Below are 18,525 nucleotides of genomic sequence, written 5' to 3' on the forward strand. Positions count from 1 at the left end.
TATCTAAAATCATTATAAAAATAGTATTTACCTACATGATATTGTTGTCATGAAGATTCACATATGTGTAAATTGCTTAGTGAGAATTGTGCTTGGAACATAATTAGCACTGAATAAACATATACATTATGTATATATTTATAATACATACATATAAGTATTCTAAGATCATATATACAGATATACAATCATGCCTCAGTATCCATGGAGCATTGGTTCCAAGACCTCCCGAGAACACTAACATCCGCAGATGCCCAAGTCCCTTATATAAAATGGCATAGTATTTGCATATAACCTATGTATATCATCCTATATACTTTATTTTTTATTTATTTATTTTTTTTGAGACAGAGTCTCACTCTGTTGCCCGGGCTAGAGTGCCATGGCATCAGTCTTGCTCTCAGCAACCTCAAACTCCTGGGCTCAAGCAATCCTCCTGCCTCAGCCTCCTGAGTAGCTGGGACTACAGGCATGCACCACCATGCCTGGCTAATTTTTCTATATATATTTTTAGCTGTTCATATAATTTCTTTCTATTTTTAGTAGAGACGGGGTCTCGCTCTTGCTCAGGCTGGTCTCGAACTCCTAAGCTCAAACAATCCGCCCGCCTCGGCCTCCCAAAGTGCTAGGTTCCCATATACTTTAAATCATCTCTAGCTTACTTACAGTACCTAATACAATGTAAATGCTATGTAAATAGTTGTTATACTACTTTTTTGTGTTTGTTGTTTTTGTTTTTTTTATTTCGTTTTTTTTTTTTTTTATTTTTTGAGGCAGAGTCCCGCTCTGTTACCCTGGCTAGCGTGCCGTGGTGTCAGCCTAGCTCATAGCAAGCTCAAACTCCTGGGCTCAAGCAATCTTTCTGCCTCAGCCTCTCAAGAAGCTGGGACTACAGGCATGCGCCACCATGCCCGGCTAAGTTTGTCTATATATTTTTAGTTGTCTAGCTAATTTCTCTTTATTTTTCATTAGAGATGGGGTCTTGCTCTTGCTCAGGCTGGTTTCGAACTCCTGAGCTCAAATGATCCTCCCGCCTTGGCCTCCCAGAGTGCTAGGATTACAGGCGTTAGCCGCCGCACCTGGCCTGTTTTTTTGTTTGTTTGTTTGTTTTTTAAAGGATAGGTTCTCATTATGTTGCTTAGGCTGGTCTTGAACTCCTGGCCTCAAGTGATCTTCCTGCCTCAGACCCCTGAGTAGCTGGGACTACAGGAATGAGCCACTGCACCTAGTATGTATTGTTTTTATTTGTATTTTACTATTTTTTTAAAGTTGTTTTTTAAATAATATTTTTGTTCTATGGTTGACTGAATCTGCTGATGCAGAACTTGTGGCTATAGAGGGCCAACTGTGTGTGTGTGTGTGTGTGTGTGTGTGTGTGTGTGTGTGTGTTGCATACACACACATTCATTCTGGTAACTGAGGTACAGGTTCCCTTACCACCACATTATGCTGTCTCTATCTGGGGAAAGGCCCCAGGGCAGAAGCATGCTTGGGATATTTAGGGAACAATAGAATAGCTGGAGTGGAGTTGGCGGGGAGAGAATGGTAGGATGTGAGGTTGAAGGGGCCGTGGGGGCCAGGTCATGGGGGGTTCACAAGTTTACCGTAAGGGAAGCAGCAGGGTGGGAGAGTGACATGATGTGACTTTCCTTTAAATTTTTTATTCCTGCTGTTGTGTGGAGAAAAGGGCGAAGAAGGGTCAAGGGGGGAAGCATTGAGGCTCTTGTAATCTAAGCAGCTTAGCCCAGGTGATAGTGTTAGAGGTTGTAAAAAGTGTTGGATTCTATACTATTGTCCCAATTTTAGAGGTTGGTAACTGGATCTCAGAGAGATAAAGTCACATAGCTAAGAAGCTCCAGAGGCAGAATTAGAATGAAGGCAGTCTGATTCCAAAGCCTGGAACTACTGACTTCAATACCACAGTGCCTTCCTGAAAGGCAAGAGAGAAAAGCCCCTGATGGGAGTTTCCCTGGACACTGCTGTGAAGTACCTTTGGGGAACTCCTAGAGGAAACCTTTCCTGGAATGGGGAGGCTTCAGCTACCTCTCAAGGGCTGCCTAAATATGGTGACTTCAGTCTTAGGTGTCTTTTGAATAGGACTGGCCTATTCCCCCACAAGTTTTGTTAACTATACATATAATGTATATTCAATTCTTTTTTGTATGGTCCATCTCAAGAAGGCCTTTAATACGGTATCATTGGTGGTTCTGGAAGAGATGGAATAGGGCTGTTCCACCCTATTCCTCTTGCTAGTTACAACTATTATAAAAATCCTGGGCAAGAGGTATAAAGCAATGACCAGGAGACTCTGAAAGGTGGAGAAAAGAAGGTAGACTGGCTAAGGACCTCGGGACTCAAAGCATAGCTCAGCAATGTGTTACCTGCTCATTCACCCCTCCGATGTATCCTGGTTTGGGTGCTACAGCAATCTGCCACCTACAACTGCAGAGCCAATTTTTTAAAAAAGAGAATTTGCTCAAGAAAAACCTAATGTCTGTAACTAAAGGATTTGGAACAGGAAGCCCTGTAAGGTGAAACCCCTTTGGCTATACTTGCCGTACTCCAGATGAACACCATGGAAGAAGCCACAACTCTCCTGATAAATGCTAGAGACTAAAGAATGGCACCTGTCGACATGCCCACTTGCACTAAGCAAGGGAAAAGAAAGAGTCAGTGCCTTTCCTCTATACCAGAGAATCGGGGAGGACGGCAGAGAGGAGGGAACTGGAGAAAAAGATTTTTAAATCTGTGTATAAAGTTCGGAGTAGCCCATGCATGAGACTGACTGGAATCAATACACATTGATTTGCATTTGAGAGTCCAACTATGGCGTGGAATGTTGCCCCTGTTTCATGTTGGCCTCCAGGTAACACACAAGCAGGGCAGACCAGAATAGAAGCACAAAGTCTCAGAAAACTACATAAGCATTGGGATGTGTGTTCTGAATCTGAATGGGTTGACTACCTGCTAAAATAGAATATATTAATTAAATAGGAACCAGAGTCATAACATAATACTCAAAATGTCTAGGTTACAATCCAAAATTGCTCACAACACCAAGAATCAGGAAGATTTCAACTTGAATGAGAAAAGGCAGTTGACAGACACCAATACCAAGATGATATCAATGTTGGAATTATCTGACAAGAATTTTAAAGTAGCCATCACAAATATGCTTCAATAAGCTGTATGAACACCCTTGAAATAAATGGGAAACTAAAATAGAAAATATAAAAAGAACAAAATGGACACATCAGAACAGGAAAAACATACTATTTAAGAATAAAATACAAAAAACATTTTAAAAACTCATTATTGATTGGACTCAATAAAAAAATGGAGATGACAGAGGAAAGATTCAGCAAAATTGATAAATAGAAATAATCCAGTCTGGAAAATGGAGAGAAAATAGCTTTAAACAAAGCCTCATGGGCCTGTGGGACAATAATCAAAGGTCTTGAATCTTTGACACTGGAGCCTCAGAGGAGAGAAGAAAAGGTTGGAGGAAATAATGTCTGGCTAAAAACTTCCCAAATTTGGTAAAGGACATAAACCTACAGATTCAAAAAGCTTAGTATATCCCAAATAGGATAACTGCCCCCTGCATCCTTCCCCACATATATCACAATCAAATTTCTCAAAATTGAAGACAAGAAAAAAATCTAGAAAACAGCCAGAGAGAAGTGATGCATTACTGATTGTGCAACAGCACTTTGAATGGCAGCAGATTTCTCACCAGAAACATGGATGCCAGCAGGCAGAGGCTCATTTTTTAAGTAATGAAAGAAAATAATAATCAAATGGAACTCTATATCCATCAAAAATATCTTTGAGGAATGAAGGTGAAATATTCTTAGATCAAGTAAGACTAAGACAATTTTTTTTTAGCAGAACATCTGCTTTAAAAGAATTACAGAAGCACACGTGCATGGCTTCTTGCCAGCATTCTGCTTTCCAACCTGTTGGAATGGCTGCCCAACAGGCTGCTGTCCTTTATGAGAAATAAAGCTCTCCTTTTCCAAAATAAAATGAAATATCAAATAAGATAAAAATAGCTAAATGAAGTTCTTCAAACAGAAAGGATATGATTATGGAAGGAAACATGGAACACAGGGAATGAAGGAAGAACAATGAAAAGGGTAAATATCTGGGGAAACTATAATAGACTATTATCCTCTATTTTTAAAATCGTTTGACAGTTTAAGAATGTTTAACAGTTGAATGGAGAAATAATAACATTGTCTGATGCGCTTTTCAATGTATGTAGACACAATTATATTATAAAGGGGAAGGGCAAAGGGACTTAAATGGTGTTAAGATTTCTAAATTTCTCTTGAGATAGTAAAATACTAACTAGTAGATTGATAAATATGTGTATGGTAATCTCTAGAACAACTACTAATAAAAAGTATAAAAAGTGATAAAGTGAAAAGCACTATGGATAAAGCAAAATGGAATATTACAGAATGGTTAAGTGACCCACAGGAAGTCAAGAAATAGAAAATGGGAACAAGAAACAGGAGTGACCAAAAAGAAAACGATAAAATGGCAAGCCTAAATCCTGACATCAATATTTACATTACATGTAAATGGTCTAAACAGAGATTAGACAAAGATAGTCAGAATGGATTTTTAAAATGACCCAATTATAATTCAGTCTATAAGAAAATCACTTTGAATATAGCCTATAGGTAGGTTAAAAGTAAAAGGATGAAAAAAGACATACCATTCTGAAATAAATTTTTTAAAAGCTTAAGTGGTTTCAGAGCAAAGAAAATGTTCTAGTAGTTCCCCTTTTCATTCTGAGGGACAAAATGAGACATACGTAATAATAAAGATGTCAGTTCACCAAGAAGATATAACCACCCAAAATTGACCAAACAACAGAGCTTCAAAATTCATGGAGTAAAGCTGACAGAACTTAAAGGAGAAATACACAAATTCCTACTTATAGTTAGTACTTCAACACTCCTCTCTGAGTATTTGATACAACTACTATACAGAAAACCAGCAAGGATATAGAAAAACTGAACAGGACCTTCTTGACATTTATAGAACATTCTCTCCAACAGCAGATTACACATCTATTTTAAAGTGCACATGGAACTCTTTAAACACTTTAGGGCAACAAAGCCCTAAAGGTGGTTAAGCACCTTTGCTGAAGCAGCTGAATGTTCAGGGACAAAAGCACACAGCCAGGCTGACTGATCACTTTCCAAATTTATGACCACCTAGAAAGCTCTGTCATGCATGTGTACCATTCTCTACAACTGGTTCATGCTGTGTCTTTCCTCCTGAGCCTCTTCCAGCACCTCCCACTCTGACCCTCACCCCTCAGATGGTTACCTTGCCTCGTATGGAAACAGTAAGGGTCTCCATCTGTTAGGGTTTGAATGTCCCCTCCAAAACTCATGTTGAGATTTAATTGCCATTGTACCAATATTAAGAGCTAGGGCCTTTAAGAGGTAATTAGGTCCTGAGGGCTCCACCCTCATGAAAGGATTAATGCCATTATCCAGGGAGTGGGTTTCTCATAAACAAGAGGAGTTTGGCCTACTTCTCTGTCTCGTGTGCTCACTTGCCCTTCCAACATGGGATGACCCTCACCAAATGCCAGCACCATGCTCTTGGACTTCCCAGCCTCCAGAACTATGAGCTGAATAAAGTTCTTTTCTTTATAAATTACTCAGTCTGTGGTATCCCGGTATACCAGTAGAAAACAGACACTGTCTGTCTTACCACCATCAAGTGTCCTAACCTCCTGACACTTACCCTTTCTGCCTTTCTCTTGTTGGGATGTTGGGGGTTCTGCCTTATTTTTCTAGGACTTTACTCTGGTTGCTGGCCCCCACTTGCTCACACTGGGCTATTCTTGTCAGCATGCCAACATGTTCCCTTTTTTACATACTGGGAGTTATTAGAGAGCAGGATATATTTTTATTCCTTTCTTTGGATCTCTGGAGCCTGGCAATAAGCCAGGGCAGTGTTTGGCTCTGCTATAGAAGCCTATTAAATATTTGTATAATAGAATGAATGAAAGTATGTCCCATAGTACATGTTCAATAAGTGATTTTGAATAAAAGAGTGCCAGTTGGGCCCCATTAAAACTCCATTGTTCCTGGAATACTGCCTAATTTGCCATAATGAACGAGGGTAATTTCTCTCTTTTTTATATCTCGTTTTTTTAATTTATTTCACCAATCAGTTCTGACGCGACAGTAATTTCTGCTTGATTTTTGCCATGATCCTCCAGCCTTAAATACGTGTTCCTCCCCCTCTGTCGAGAGAAAGATGGAGGGAGGTGTCATGGCCGGTGGCTGCCACCAGGTGGCAGAAGAGAAGCATTGCTCCTGGGCCGAACCAGCGAGAGCGCGTCAGGATGTGTGCATGAAACGGGCATGGGACAGAGGTGTCTACTCAGAGTGTAGACGCTCACAGGACAAGGTGCCTTGTCATCTCCCCACTTCATGGGGGAAGAGCTGGCGGGGTTCACTGGCTAGGAACAGAGATTCAGCTTCCTAGCTGTGACGCCTTGGGCAAGACACTAAACCACTCAGTTCCTGTTTCCCCATCAGTAAAGCAAGGATGAGGATGGTATATCTCTGGGGGCATGGAGAATAATGAGTTAATATTTGTACAGTATCTAATACAGAGCTGAGGACATTGTAAGTTCTATGCAAGTACCTGATAAATAATTTACATTATTATTCAGCTTTTAATGTGCAAAGCATTTTTCTATCAGCTCTCTCATTTAATCCCACATACAACCCTGTAAAGTAGGCATAATACCCAGTTTTACAGATCAGGAACCTGAGGCCTGAAGAGGCTAAGTGACTTATCTAAAATCATCCAGAATCAAGATTAAAGTTTCTCAGGAGTTGATTCCCAAACCACTGGCCACCACAAACTATACTACCACTTGCTCCACAGACTTGGATGGAGTGTGTGTGCGCATGTTTTAAACCAACCCCAAATGTAGTTCTTGCAGAGCCTCTGGGCAAAGACCTCACTCTGAAGGTCCCCTTCCTTCTAGGTGTCCAATTTGATAAACTCTGTGGGCCTGTGGGGTGCCAGGGGCATGCTGGGTGCTGTGGGAGGTGGGCTGCCCCATAGGCAGGCTCTCTCAGGGGGCACCTCTCCTGGTCTCCAGGGACCCTGTGCATATCCCTGATAAGGCAGTCAGCCCCTCCCTGTGGCTATCCCATCGCTCCAGACTATGTGTCCTTGAGGCTGGAACCGTGGGTTGTTTGGATTGGTATTAGAAAAATAAAACACATTCATTATAGGAATTTTAGGAAGTAAAATCTCCTTTAAAAGTAGTCTTCTGTATTATCCTTCTAGCCTTTTCTTGTAAGTACATATTATCTATTTTATAAAAAACGAGATCAAACTGTACATACTATCTGTAGCTTGATTTTTCCACCTAATTTTTTGTGACAATCTTTCCATGTCTTAAATATTGTTCTGTAACCTAGACTGAGGTCTATGCAGGGGGCTGAAGAAAGGTCCAACATCATTTGCCCAGTTCTGAGTACAGAGGTTGGCAGACATGAGCTGGTGATCCATGTTTGATGCAAGAGTTAAAGGAGGCCCTGTGATATGGTGGTTTAAGACCAAATTGTCTGATTGACCCCTGGCTCTGGCTGCACATTCACAAGCTGTGTAGCCTTGGGCGAGTTTACAGAACCTCCAGAAGTAAGCGGAGCATCCAGCAGGCCCTATCTCTTAGGGTGGTTGTGAGATAAAATGAGTTTGAACACTCAGTGAGAACACTGGCCCAGCGTAATCACCTAAATGTGCTACCCATAATTAGTTAGTTCTACATAAGGCAGAGTGGGGTGAGTGACAGCAGAGGCATTTACTTAAAATCTTCAGTGGCTCTTTATGGCTCTTAGGATGAACTCAAATTTACTGCTGGGCTCCTGAGGCCACCAGGGTTTGCCCTTTACCCCATTGATCAGGCTGCCTGCCCCTATTCTGGGAATAACATTTAGATGCAGACTCCTAGGCTGGGGGAGAGGGGTCTGTAAACTCCCACTGTCCTGTGGGTGGAAAGATCATCTGGTGGTTCCTGAAGTTGGCTGCACATTGGAGGCATCTGGGGACCTTCAGATGCTGCTGGCACCTGGCTTTCACCCAAGATTTTCTGACTTAGTTGATGGGGGTCAACCTGGGCATAGAAAGCAATGCTTTTGAGAGTAGCTATGAATGGTGTCATCTCTTCTAGAATGTTCCAGCTTCCTGGGAGGACCTTCTGTTTCCCTATGGCCTTTTTGAGGGTTTCCATAGAGGGAGCATGTCACTGACAAGGGGTGCATAGGTCATCAGTGTACAGTACAACCTGGACCACCCTGGTCAGGACACCATCAGACCTCAGAAGTCCCCATGCTCCTGGTCACTCACATGCCCCCCAGGGTAACCACTAGTCTGGCTTCTAAAGACAGATTATTTTTCTCTGTTTTTGTACTTTGTATAAATATGTGTACTCTCTTGTCTGGCTTCTTTTAATCAACACTATGTCTGTGAGATTGATCTATGTTGTTATGTGCCGGTCATTCATTGTCACTGCTGTTTAATATTCCATTTTTTAAGTAGTCAACTCTTTTCTCATTTGTCTATCGATGGGCATTTGGGCAGTGTCCAGTTTTTGGCTATTACAAATATTGCTACTGTGATGATTCCCATGTATGTCTTTTGGTGAACAAATGCAAGTCTTTCAGTTGGATATTCCCTGCTTCCCTGGCCATAGGGTGTGCCTGTGTTCAAACTCAGTAAGATACCAAAATGGCAGTGCCTGTTGATAGCCCAAAAGGTGTAAGAGCTCCACACCTGCTTCTACACTTGTTATGTTCCATCTCTCTCATTTTGGCGCTTGGTGGGTACGTAGTAGCATCTCAGTGGCTTTGCTTTGTGTCTTCCTGATGATTAACAAACTCTCTACTTCCCAGCCGCTCTGGACTCCTCTCCTATACAGCATCTGTTAACCTTTCGCCCATTTTTCTAGTCTGTGAACACAGGATAGCCCTCTATTGCTGGTTTGTTGTTTTTAGTTTGTGTACATGTTTACCTTTACATTTTTGCCTAGGTATTTGTCATTTTTTCATCACCAAGGAGAAAGAATTAAAAGGGCACTTTTCTCAGGCTAGCATCTTTAGAAACCATAGGTATTTGCAAAGGGTCTGTGGCAAGGCTCGGTGTCTACAGAAATCAGTAGCACTCCTGAGGTAGAAACAGATTTCCTTGGCCACAGGGAAGACGGCTGCCACCATCCCTGCTCACACGACTATGGTAGGCACTGTCGATCCCCGGTCCTGCTCTGTGTGCCCACCCTGGTGTGGCATGCTTGGCTGTGGCCTGCGACCTTAGAGGGTTGCCTCAGCCCTTGGAGCCAGGTTCCCTCACAGAGACCACGGAGAGTCTGTGCCTGAGAACTGGCTCCCCTCCTGAGCCAATAGCCAATGAATGGTGTGCGCGAACAGATGCCCAGCTCCTCTGCCAGAGGAGGGACAAACTCTGTGGTATATCTTACCTGATCATTTTTTTAAAATGTTTTAGAAAATTATGGTAAAATATACATAATGTAAATTTTACCACTTTAACTGTTTTAAGTGTACAATTCAGTGACCTTAAGTATATTCACATTGTTGTGCCACAATCACTACCGTCCATTTCCAGAATGTTTTCATCTTCCCAAATAGAAGCTCTGTATCCACTTAAGCAGTAGCTCCCCAGCTCCTGATATCCCGTATTCCACTTTTTGTCTCTATGAATTTGACTATTTGAGGTACCTTGTATAAGTGGAATCATACAATATTACGTTTTGCGTCTGGCTTATTTCACTCAGCATGATATTTTCAAGGTTAATCCATGTTGTAGCATGTAACAGAATTTCCTTCCTTTTATGGGTGAATAATATTCCACTGTGTGTCTATACCACGTTTTGTTTATCCATTCATCTACTGATGCACGCTTGGGTTGTTTCCACCTTTTGGCTGTAGTAAATAATGCTGCTATGAACACTGGTATACAATTATCTGTTTGAGTCCCTGCTTTCAATTCTTTTGGCTATTGATCTAGGAAAGGAATTGCTGGATCATATGTCTGTAGTTATCTCATGCTCCTGAGCTCACCCAGGCCTTAGGATGCATCTGGGGTTAACCTGAAATCAAACCATCGCCTGGCTTCTTCCCCTTTCCTTCTCCTAGGAGCATTGCCTTGGCAAATCACTTGCACTTGAATGCTTGGCTCAGAGTCTGTTTTGGAGAGCACCCAACCCAACCCAGCCCAAGAGGTCTGCCATGCAGACATGAATGGGATGTTTGCGCCAGCGGAATGATGAGTGAGATGATACCCATTTAACTTGGTACCTTCCTCTTCTAATCTCTAACAAGACTTGTACTTTGAAAAACAAACAAGACAGACAACCAAAACCATGGGTACTTTGGCAAAGTACTTGAGTCACATCAGGGAACCCTTTGAAAGGGACCATCCAGGAGCAGATTTGTCTTTGCTTATTGGTTTTGAATTCTAAATGTTTTCTTTTAGTGAACAGTCTCCCACTTTACAACCGCTATGCTTCATGGCAGTTCTCCCTTTTTATCAGTTCCTTATAAAGGAACTGACAGCCTTGTTTAAAACAAAATACTCCAAGGACCAGAAAGTAAGTTGTTGTCAACTCACTAGGTGGGCAGTAGTGATGTGCACAGTTGCCACTACTGTTTTCCCTGTGTCTCTTTTCTTCACCACCACCACCCCCCGCCCCCACTGCCGCCGGCAACATACCATCAAAGATGCTTTATCACTTTTTTATTCAAGACAATCTGGAATTTACTATTAAGAAGAACTAAGAGAAATAAGGTAAAAAATACAGAATATATTTGGCTTAAAAGTTTCCAAGCAAGTTTATAGAGCAAGGATTTTGTATCCTGGGTTTGGCTACAGTGCCCTTGACTGGCACAGTTTATAGGTGCACAAGTCCTATATTGTCTTTCTTTCAGCTTCCAGTCAGGGAACACAAGCCTCTCTGCTTCTCAGGCAATTTCTCTTCCTTGCAGGGTGGGGTTTGAGCCTGAGTGAGAGCCACACCTGCTTCTCCAGCAGGCTTTGCGCACATACTCAGAGGCCAAGCTAACAAGGCTAGACAGAGTCCACAAGGGTGGGAACTAACATTGATAGAGCACCTGCAGTATGTCAAGGACATGCCAAGTGCTTTGCTGCTCCAAGGCAGATATTATCTGTAGTTTACAAGTAAAGAAATAGAGCTCAATGTCAGCCAGCTATTGGGCAATACAGGCAGATTTCAAAGCCTGTTTCTTTGTCTCCAAAGCCTATTCTCTACTCTTCTACAGTTCTCTGAGATACCTCCACTTGGGGAAGACAGAGGCCAATTTCTCAAATTCCTTGCAGACTATTTTTAGTTGTAATGAGAAAAAGCAAACTTTTAGGTAGATTTTGCTGACCTACTCTGAGGTCATTCCTCTTGAACTTTCTAGACAGATATTTTGTTGGACTCTGTTGGTCCTAAGAATCATGAAGGGAGAAACAGGACATAGCTGGTGTGTGCTGTTCCTGAAGTAGAGATTTGGTAGTCTCAGGTCCCCACAAATTCCCAAATTTTTTTAATTTGTTTTTTCAGATTAATAATGATTTAAAAATTAAATATAAGCATGTTCTTAATTAGCACTTCTTAACTAAGTAGTGTTTGACACTTGCACTAAGTGTGCACTAAGTAAAAGGCAACAGCTATCACAGGCAGCTGAAGGTTTTTCAATAGTTCAGTGAGTCAGGGAGGTGAAAACACAGAGCTGTTTGTTGACACAGGCAACACAGGTGTGCCAAGCTCCAAAGAACCTGCCCCACAGCAGTCGTAACATATTCACATTGTAACCCAATGAATGGAGCCAGGTCCTGGCTTTTGACATAGGGACTTGCAGCATATCATGAACAAAAAAAGTATAAATATGTGATGAAATTTTTCCATTAAAGAAATTTTTTAAAATAAATGTTTAAGAATTATATTTTGGAGTATGTTATTACATTATTTGGCACATCAAAGTAACGACTGATGATTAAAGATACAGTCATAGTTAAAAGGAAAAATATTGACAAGAATAGAAAATTAATTGATGGTCCACCATGCTCAAAATTCTTTTAAATGGCCAGGCTGACACAGCGAGACTGTCTCAAAAAAAAAAAATTCATTTAAATGAAGTTCATAACAGTTGAGTAGAAAACACCCCCAAAACATCTTTCTATTATTAAACCTAACGTTGGTGATTTGGGTACCACTTTAACTCCAGTAGCATTTATTTGCTTAAAGTTTACTTTTACTATATTGTCTTTCTATTTGTCCGTATATGCATGATATGTCATTATTTTACTTTCAGTCTTTTCTTATATTTTAAATTTTCTTTTGGAAACAGCATATAGTTGTTTTTTAAAATCCAGTCTGACAATGTTGGCCTTTTTAATGGAATGTTTTTCTATTTACACTTTATATAATGTAGAATAGAGTTTGGTTTAAACCTACTGTATTACTATTTGCTTTTCATTTGTCTTATTTTTTCCGTTTCTTTATTCCTCTTTTTTGCCTTTTTTGGATTAATCAAGTATTTTGTTTTTCTATTTTTTTCTGTATTAGCATATTAGTTTTACATTCTTTTAGTACAGAATTCTTTTATTGATTGCCTTAGTGATAAAAATATGTATCCTTATATTACATTCTTCAAATTAGTATATTTATTTTGAAGCGATGGGCCTTAAGAGAAAAAAATAGATTAGTATATTTATCACTTGCTGAACATTTCAAGAATCTTTCAACAGTTTAACTTCATTTACCCACTCTCTCCTTTGTGCTATTGTTGTCATATATCTTACTTCTACATATGCTGTAAACTCCACAAGTCAATTGTGTTATTAATTTTTGATTTTTTTCTTCATTTCCTTTCATCTTGAAGAGCTCTCTTCAGTATTTTGGTAGTGCAGATGTGCTGTTGACATAATCTCTGAGCTTTTGCATGTGTAAAAACAACTTTATTTCACACTCATCTCTGAAGGATATGTTCACTGAGTACAGAAATCTAGAAATCTAGGTTTGTATTTCCTTTCTTTTTAAAAACCTTTATTAATTTATTTTATTATGGTAATAACACTTGAGATCTATGGTCTCAACACAATTTTAAGTGTACAATACAGTATTGTTGACTATAGGTATGATGTTGTACAACAGACCTCTAGAACTTATTTATCTTATGCTTGTTATTTAGTAAATCTTCATTTTCCTCTCCATTTAGCCCCTGAAAACCACCCTTGCACTCTTTGATTCTATGAATTTGACTATTTTAGATAACCACCTTGTAAGTGGAATCATGCAATATTTGTTTTTCTATAACTGGCTATTTCACTTAGCATAGTATCCTTAAGTTTCATCCATGTTGTTTAAGATCACAAATTTCCTCTCTTAAAAGCTAAATAATATTCCATTGACTTCATTTTATGTATATGCCACATGTTTTATTCATACATCTGTTGATGGACATATAGGTTATTTCCACATCTTTATTATTACAAATAGTGCTGCTATGAACATGGCGGGGTGCTAATATCTCTTTGACATCTTGATTTCAATTTCCTTGGGATAAATACCCAGAGTGAGATTGCTGGATCATATGGTAGTTCTGTTTTTAAGTTTTGGAGGAAGTTCCGTGCTGTTTTCCAGAGCAGCTGCACCAGTTTGCATTCCCACCAGCAGTGTACAAGTGTTCCAGTTTCTCCACATCCTCACCAATTCCTTTTTTTAAAATAATAGCCACCCTAAAAAATAAGAGGTGATCTTTCATTGTGGTTTTGATTTGCATTTTCCTATGGTTAGTGGCATTGAGCAATTTTTTTTTCATGTACCTGCTGATCATTTGCATATCTTCTTTAGAGAAATGTCTATTCAAGTCCTTAGCCCATTTTTAAATTGGGTTATTAGTTTTTTTGCTATTGAATTTTAGGAATTCCTTATATATTTTGGAGCTTCACCCCTTGTCAGATATATGGTTTGCAAATATTGTCTCCTATTCTATTGGTTTCACTGTGTTGATTGTTTCCTTTGCTATGCAGAAGACTTTTGGTTTGATGTAGTCTCATGTCTCAATTTTTGCTTTTGTTGCCTGTGGTTTTGGTAACATATCCATGAAATTATTACCAAAACTAATGTCATGAAGCTTTTTCTTATGTTTTCTTCTAGAAGTTTTACAGTTTCAGATCTTACATTTAAGTCTTTACTCTATTTTCAGTTGGGTTTTGTGTAGGTTGTGAAGTAAGGGTCTAGTTTCATTCTCTTACATGTGGATGTCCAGTTTTCCCAACACCATATGTTGAAGAGACTGTCCTTTCCCCCATGTGTGTTGTTATCACCTTTGTCAAAGATCAATTGACCACGTATGTGTGGATTTATTTCTGGGTTCCTTATTCTGTTCCATTGGTCTATCTGTCTGTATGCTAGTACCATACTGTTTTGATTTCTGTAGCTTTGTGATGTGTCTTGAAATCAGGAAGTCTAGACTAAGAAAAAAGAGAGAGCACTCAAATAAAATCAGAATGAAAGAGGACACATTAAAGCTGATGCCATAGAAATAAAAATGACCATGAAAGACTAAAATGAATAATTACATGCCAACAAAGTAAATAACTTAGAAGAAATGGATAAATTCCTAGAAGCTGCAATCTACTAAGACTGAATCATGACAAAATAGAAAGTCTGAACAGACCCTTAACTAATATAGAGACTGAATCAGTAATCAAACACCTCCCAATTAAAAAAAAGCCCCGGACCATATGGCTTCTTCAACCAAACATTTATAGAAGAATTATCACCAATCCTTCTCAAGCTTTTTCAAAAAATTGAAGAGAAGGGAACACTTCCAAATTCATTTTATATCTATTACCCTGATACCAAAGCCAGACAAAGACACTACAAGAAAAGAAAACTATAGGCTAATATTACTTTTTTTTTGGAAACAGGGTCTCACTTTGTTGCCCAGGCATGAGAGCAGTGGCATGATCATAGCTCACTGCAACCTCAAATTCCTAGGCTCAAGTGATCCTCCTTCCTCAGCCTCCTGAGTGGCTGGGACTATAGGTGTGTACCACCACATCTGGCTAATTTTTCTATTTTTTTGTAGAGATGGGGTCTCGCTATGTTGCTCAGGCTAGTCTCAAACTCTTGACCTCAAGCAATCCTTCTGCCTCAGCCTCCCAAAGTGCTAGGATTACAGGCATGAGCTACTGCACCCAGCTTAATATTCTTGATGAATATAGGTGCAAAAATCATCAACAAAATGCTAGCAAAACAAATGGAAAGGCGCATTAAAAGGATCATACACCATAACCAGGTGGGATTTATCCCTCGGATGCAAGAATAGTTTGACATACAAAATTCAATTAATATGATATAGCACATTAACAGAATAAAGGAGAAAAATCACATGATTGTATCAATAGATGTAGAAAAAGTATTTGACAAAATTCAACATCATTTCATGACAAAAATTCTCAACAAACTAGTAATAGTAGGAAAGTATTTCAACATAATAAAGGCAATCTATGAAATGTCCACAGCTGACATTGTGTTCATTAATGAAAAACAAAGCTTATCCTCTAAGATCAGGAATAAGGCAAGGATGCCTGCTTTTACCCCTTTTATCCAACATAACACTGGAAGTCCTAGCCAGAGCAATTAGGCAAGAAAAAGAGTGACTTTTTAATAAAAAAATGCATCCAAATAGGAATAGAAGTAAAATTGTCCTTGTTTGCAGATGACATGATTTTATAGAAAGAAAACCTTAAAGACTACATGAAAACCTTAAAGGCTGTGTAAAAAACTTAAAACCAATAAATGAGTTCAGTAAAGTTGCAGGATACAAAATCAACATAAAAAATCAGATGCATTTCTATACACTAACAATGAACTATTAGAAAAGGAAATAAGGAAAAGAATCCCATTTACAATAACACCAAAAGGTATAAAATACTTAGGAATAGACTTAATGAAGGATGTGAAAGACTACTTTGCTAAAACTACAGAACATTGATGAAAGAAATTAAAGAAGACACAAATAAAAAGAAAGATATCTTGTGTTCATGGATTGGAAGGCTTAATATAGTTAAAATGTCTATGCTACCCAATGTAATCTACAAATTCAATGCAATTGCTATCGAAATTCCTGTGATTTTTTTTATAGAAATGAAAAACAATCCTAAAATTCATCTGGAACCACAGAAGACCACAAATAGTCAAATCAGTCTTGAGAAAGAAGAGCAGAGGAGGGGCAAGATGATGGACAAGAAAAACCGCCAGCCAGAGTATCTCTGCAAGAGAAACAGATTTTAGAAGAAAGTGAAAAAAATAAACAGGCAGACAAACATATATCGGACAAGGGTTGGAAGGAAGGGTGCCTGAAACTACAGGAGACTCCATGGGAAGAAGTTGCGGAGGAGAGCTGGAAGAGAAAGGCCCCTGAGAGGCTTGGAGACCAGCAACAAGCGTAGGTGAAGCAGTTAAATTTCCCCTCCCTTGCATCTCAGACTGCGGGTGGGCTCCTCAGCAGTTGGAGAGACCTGCCAACATCAGCCCAAAGACGGCCATCGCCAGTGAGTGGTGAGCCTCTTGTGGACAGGGCACCAGGCTCCCAGCTCCCTCCAGGCGCTTCTCAGCCTGCAGACCGAAGCTGATCAGCAGGCTCCATATTGCTTCATTCTCCCCTTCCCCTTCCTTATCCATGCTGCCAAGAGAGACAATTTAGCCACCACCCAGAGGCATTTGCAGGGAATGGGACCTTTCCTTTTGGGGCCCTATAGCAAACTGAGGGGTACTCAGAATGTGAGCTTCCTACCTGCCAGCCCTCCCAGGTGCTGTCTGCCTGGTGACTCCAAGAGAGTGGGGCAAATCCCAAAGAGGAGAGACATCCATCCAGCTTCGGCACCCTCTGGGTGACTTGAGACCAGCACTCCTCTCACTGGCAGGGTCAGGGATTGATCTCCAGGGCCCAGGGGACAGGCCTGCAGACCAGATCCCGTACATCAAGGTCTTGATCACAATGCCCTGGGGCACAGAAGGGATATTTGTGAAGGAGCCTACTGAAGTGTGTGTGCCTTCAGGAACAAATCAGCATGCTTGAGGGACAACCCTCCTCCCACAGGAAGGCCGTGCACCCGGCCCAGGCTGCGATCCTGGGCAGGGAACCTCCAGGCCTGCATCATAGCCAGGGAAGATCCACTGGCTTGAGGTCCTGCCTGCTGGCAGAGGCCTGGGAGAAACTGTGGAATAGGGGAGGGTGAAAAGGAGCAAGGCCTGCTCCGGACTACAGGTCTCAGACAGCTCCACCCACACATGCAGACTTTTTGGCCAAGTGGGGCCATTTCAGCTCCTCCCTGGCAGCTTTGCCCAGAAGCAGAGAACAGACCTTTGACCTTTGCTAATAGCATTTGTGGAGCTTGAGGGAAGGCTTACCCAACCCAGCTCTACCCAGACTCACTCCCCCACCTGCCTCCACTGAGGTGGACAGTACAGGCACATCTAGAAGTCTCAGGGCCACAAACACCACCGGAGGCACTAGAATGCCTCTCCAGAGGAATAAGAGCTGGTTACAGGACCCCAAAACAACACTGCAGCCTGCTCCTTCCAGCAAGTGCCACTTACTGACAGGGAGATCATTCTGCACACACTTTTACTGCATCTACTGACTCATCACAAAGGGTGTGGTCGAATCTCACCCACAAACACCACCTACTGGCTCAGAGACTAAACAGGACATGTCATTATCCAAATGAAAATCTAAAGGTAAGAAGCAACAGCTGATCCAGATGGGAAGGAATCAGCAAAAGAACTCTGGAAGTATGAAGAATCAAACGGAAAGCACACCCCCAAAGGGGGACACCAGCTCTCTAGCAATGGACATCAACCAAATTCAGAACACTAAAGTGACAGAAGAATTTCGAACATGGATTGTAAGAAAACTAAATGATATGCAAGAAAAAATGGATAACCAACACAAAGAAACCACAAAAAAAAAAAAAAAAATTCCAGAACTTGGAAGAAAAATTCACTAAAGAAATTGAAATATTAAAGAAAAATCAAACCAAACTCCTGGAAATGAAGACTTTATTCAAGGAATTACAAAACGCAGTGGAAAGCCTCAAGAACAGGATAGATCAAACAGAAGAAAGAATCTCAGAGACTGAAGATAACACCTTTCAATTAAATAAGCAGAGAAATGAGAGAAAAGAGCAAAGCCTACAAGAAATGTGGGATTATGTGAAGAAGCCTAATGTGAGAATCATAGGCATCCCTGAGGGTGAAGAAGAAAATACACAAGGGTTGGATAAGCTATTTGAGGATATAATAGAGGAAAATTTCCAAGGCCTTGCTAGAAATCCAGATATCCAGGTATAAGAAGCTGAAAGGACTCCTGGGAGACTCATGACAAACAGGAAGACACCACAATACCCAGTCATCAGACTGACCAAAATAACCACCAA

This window comes from Lemur catta, chromosome 17 (genome assembly GCF_020740605.2).
Source record: "Lemur catta isolate mLemCat1 chromosome 17, mLemCat1.pri, whole genome shotgun sequence".
Lineage (NCBI taxonomy): Eukaryota > Metazoa > Chordata > Mammalia > Primates > Lemuridae > Lemur > Lemur catta.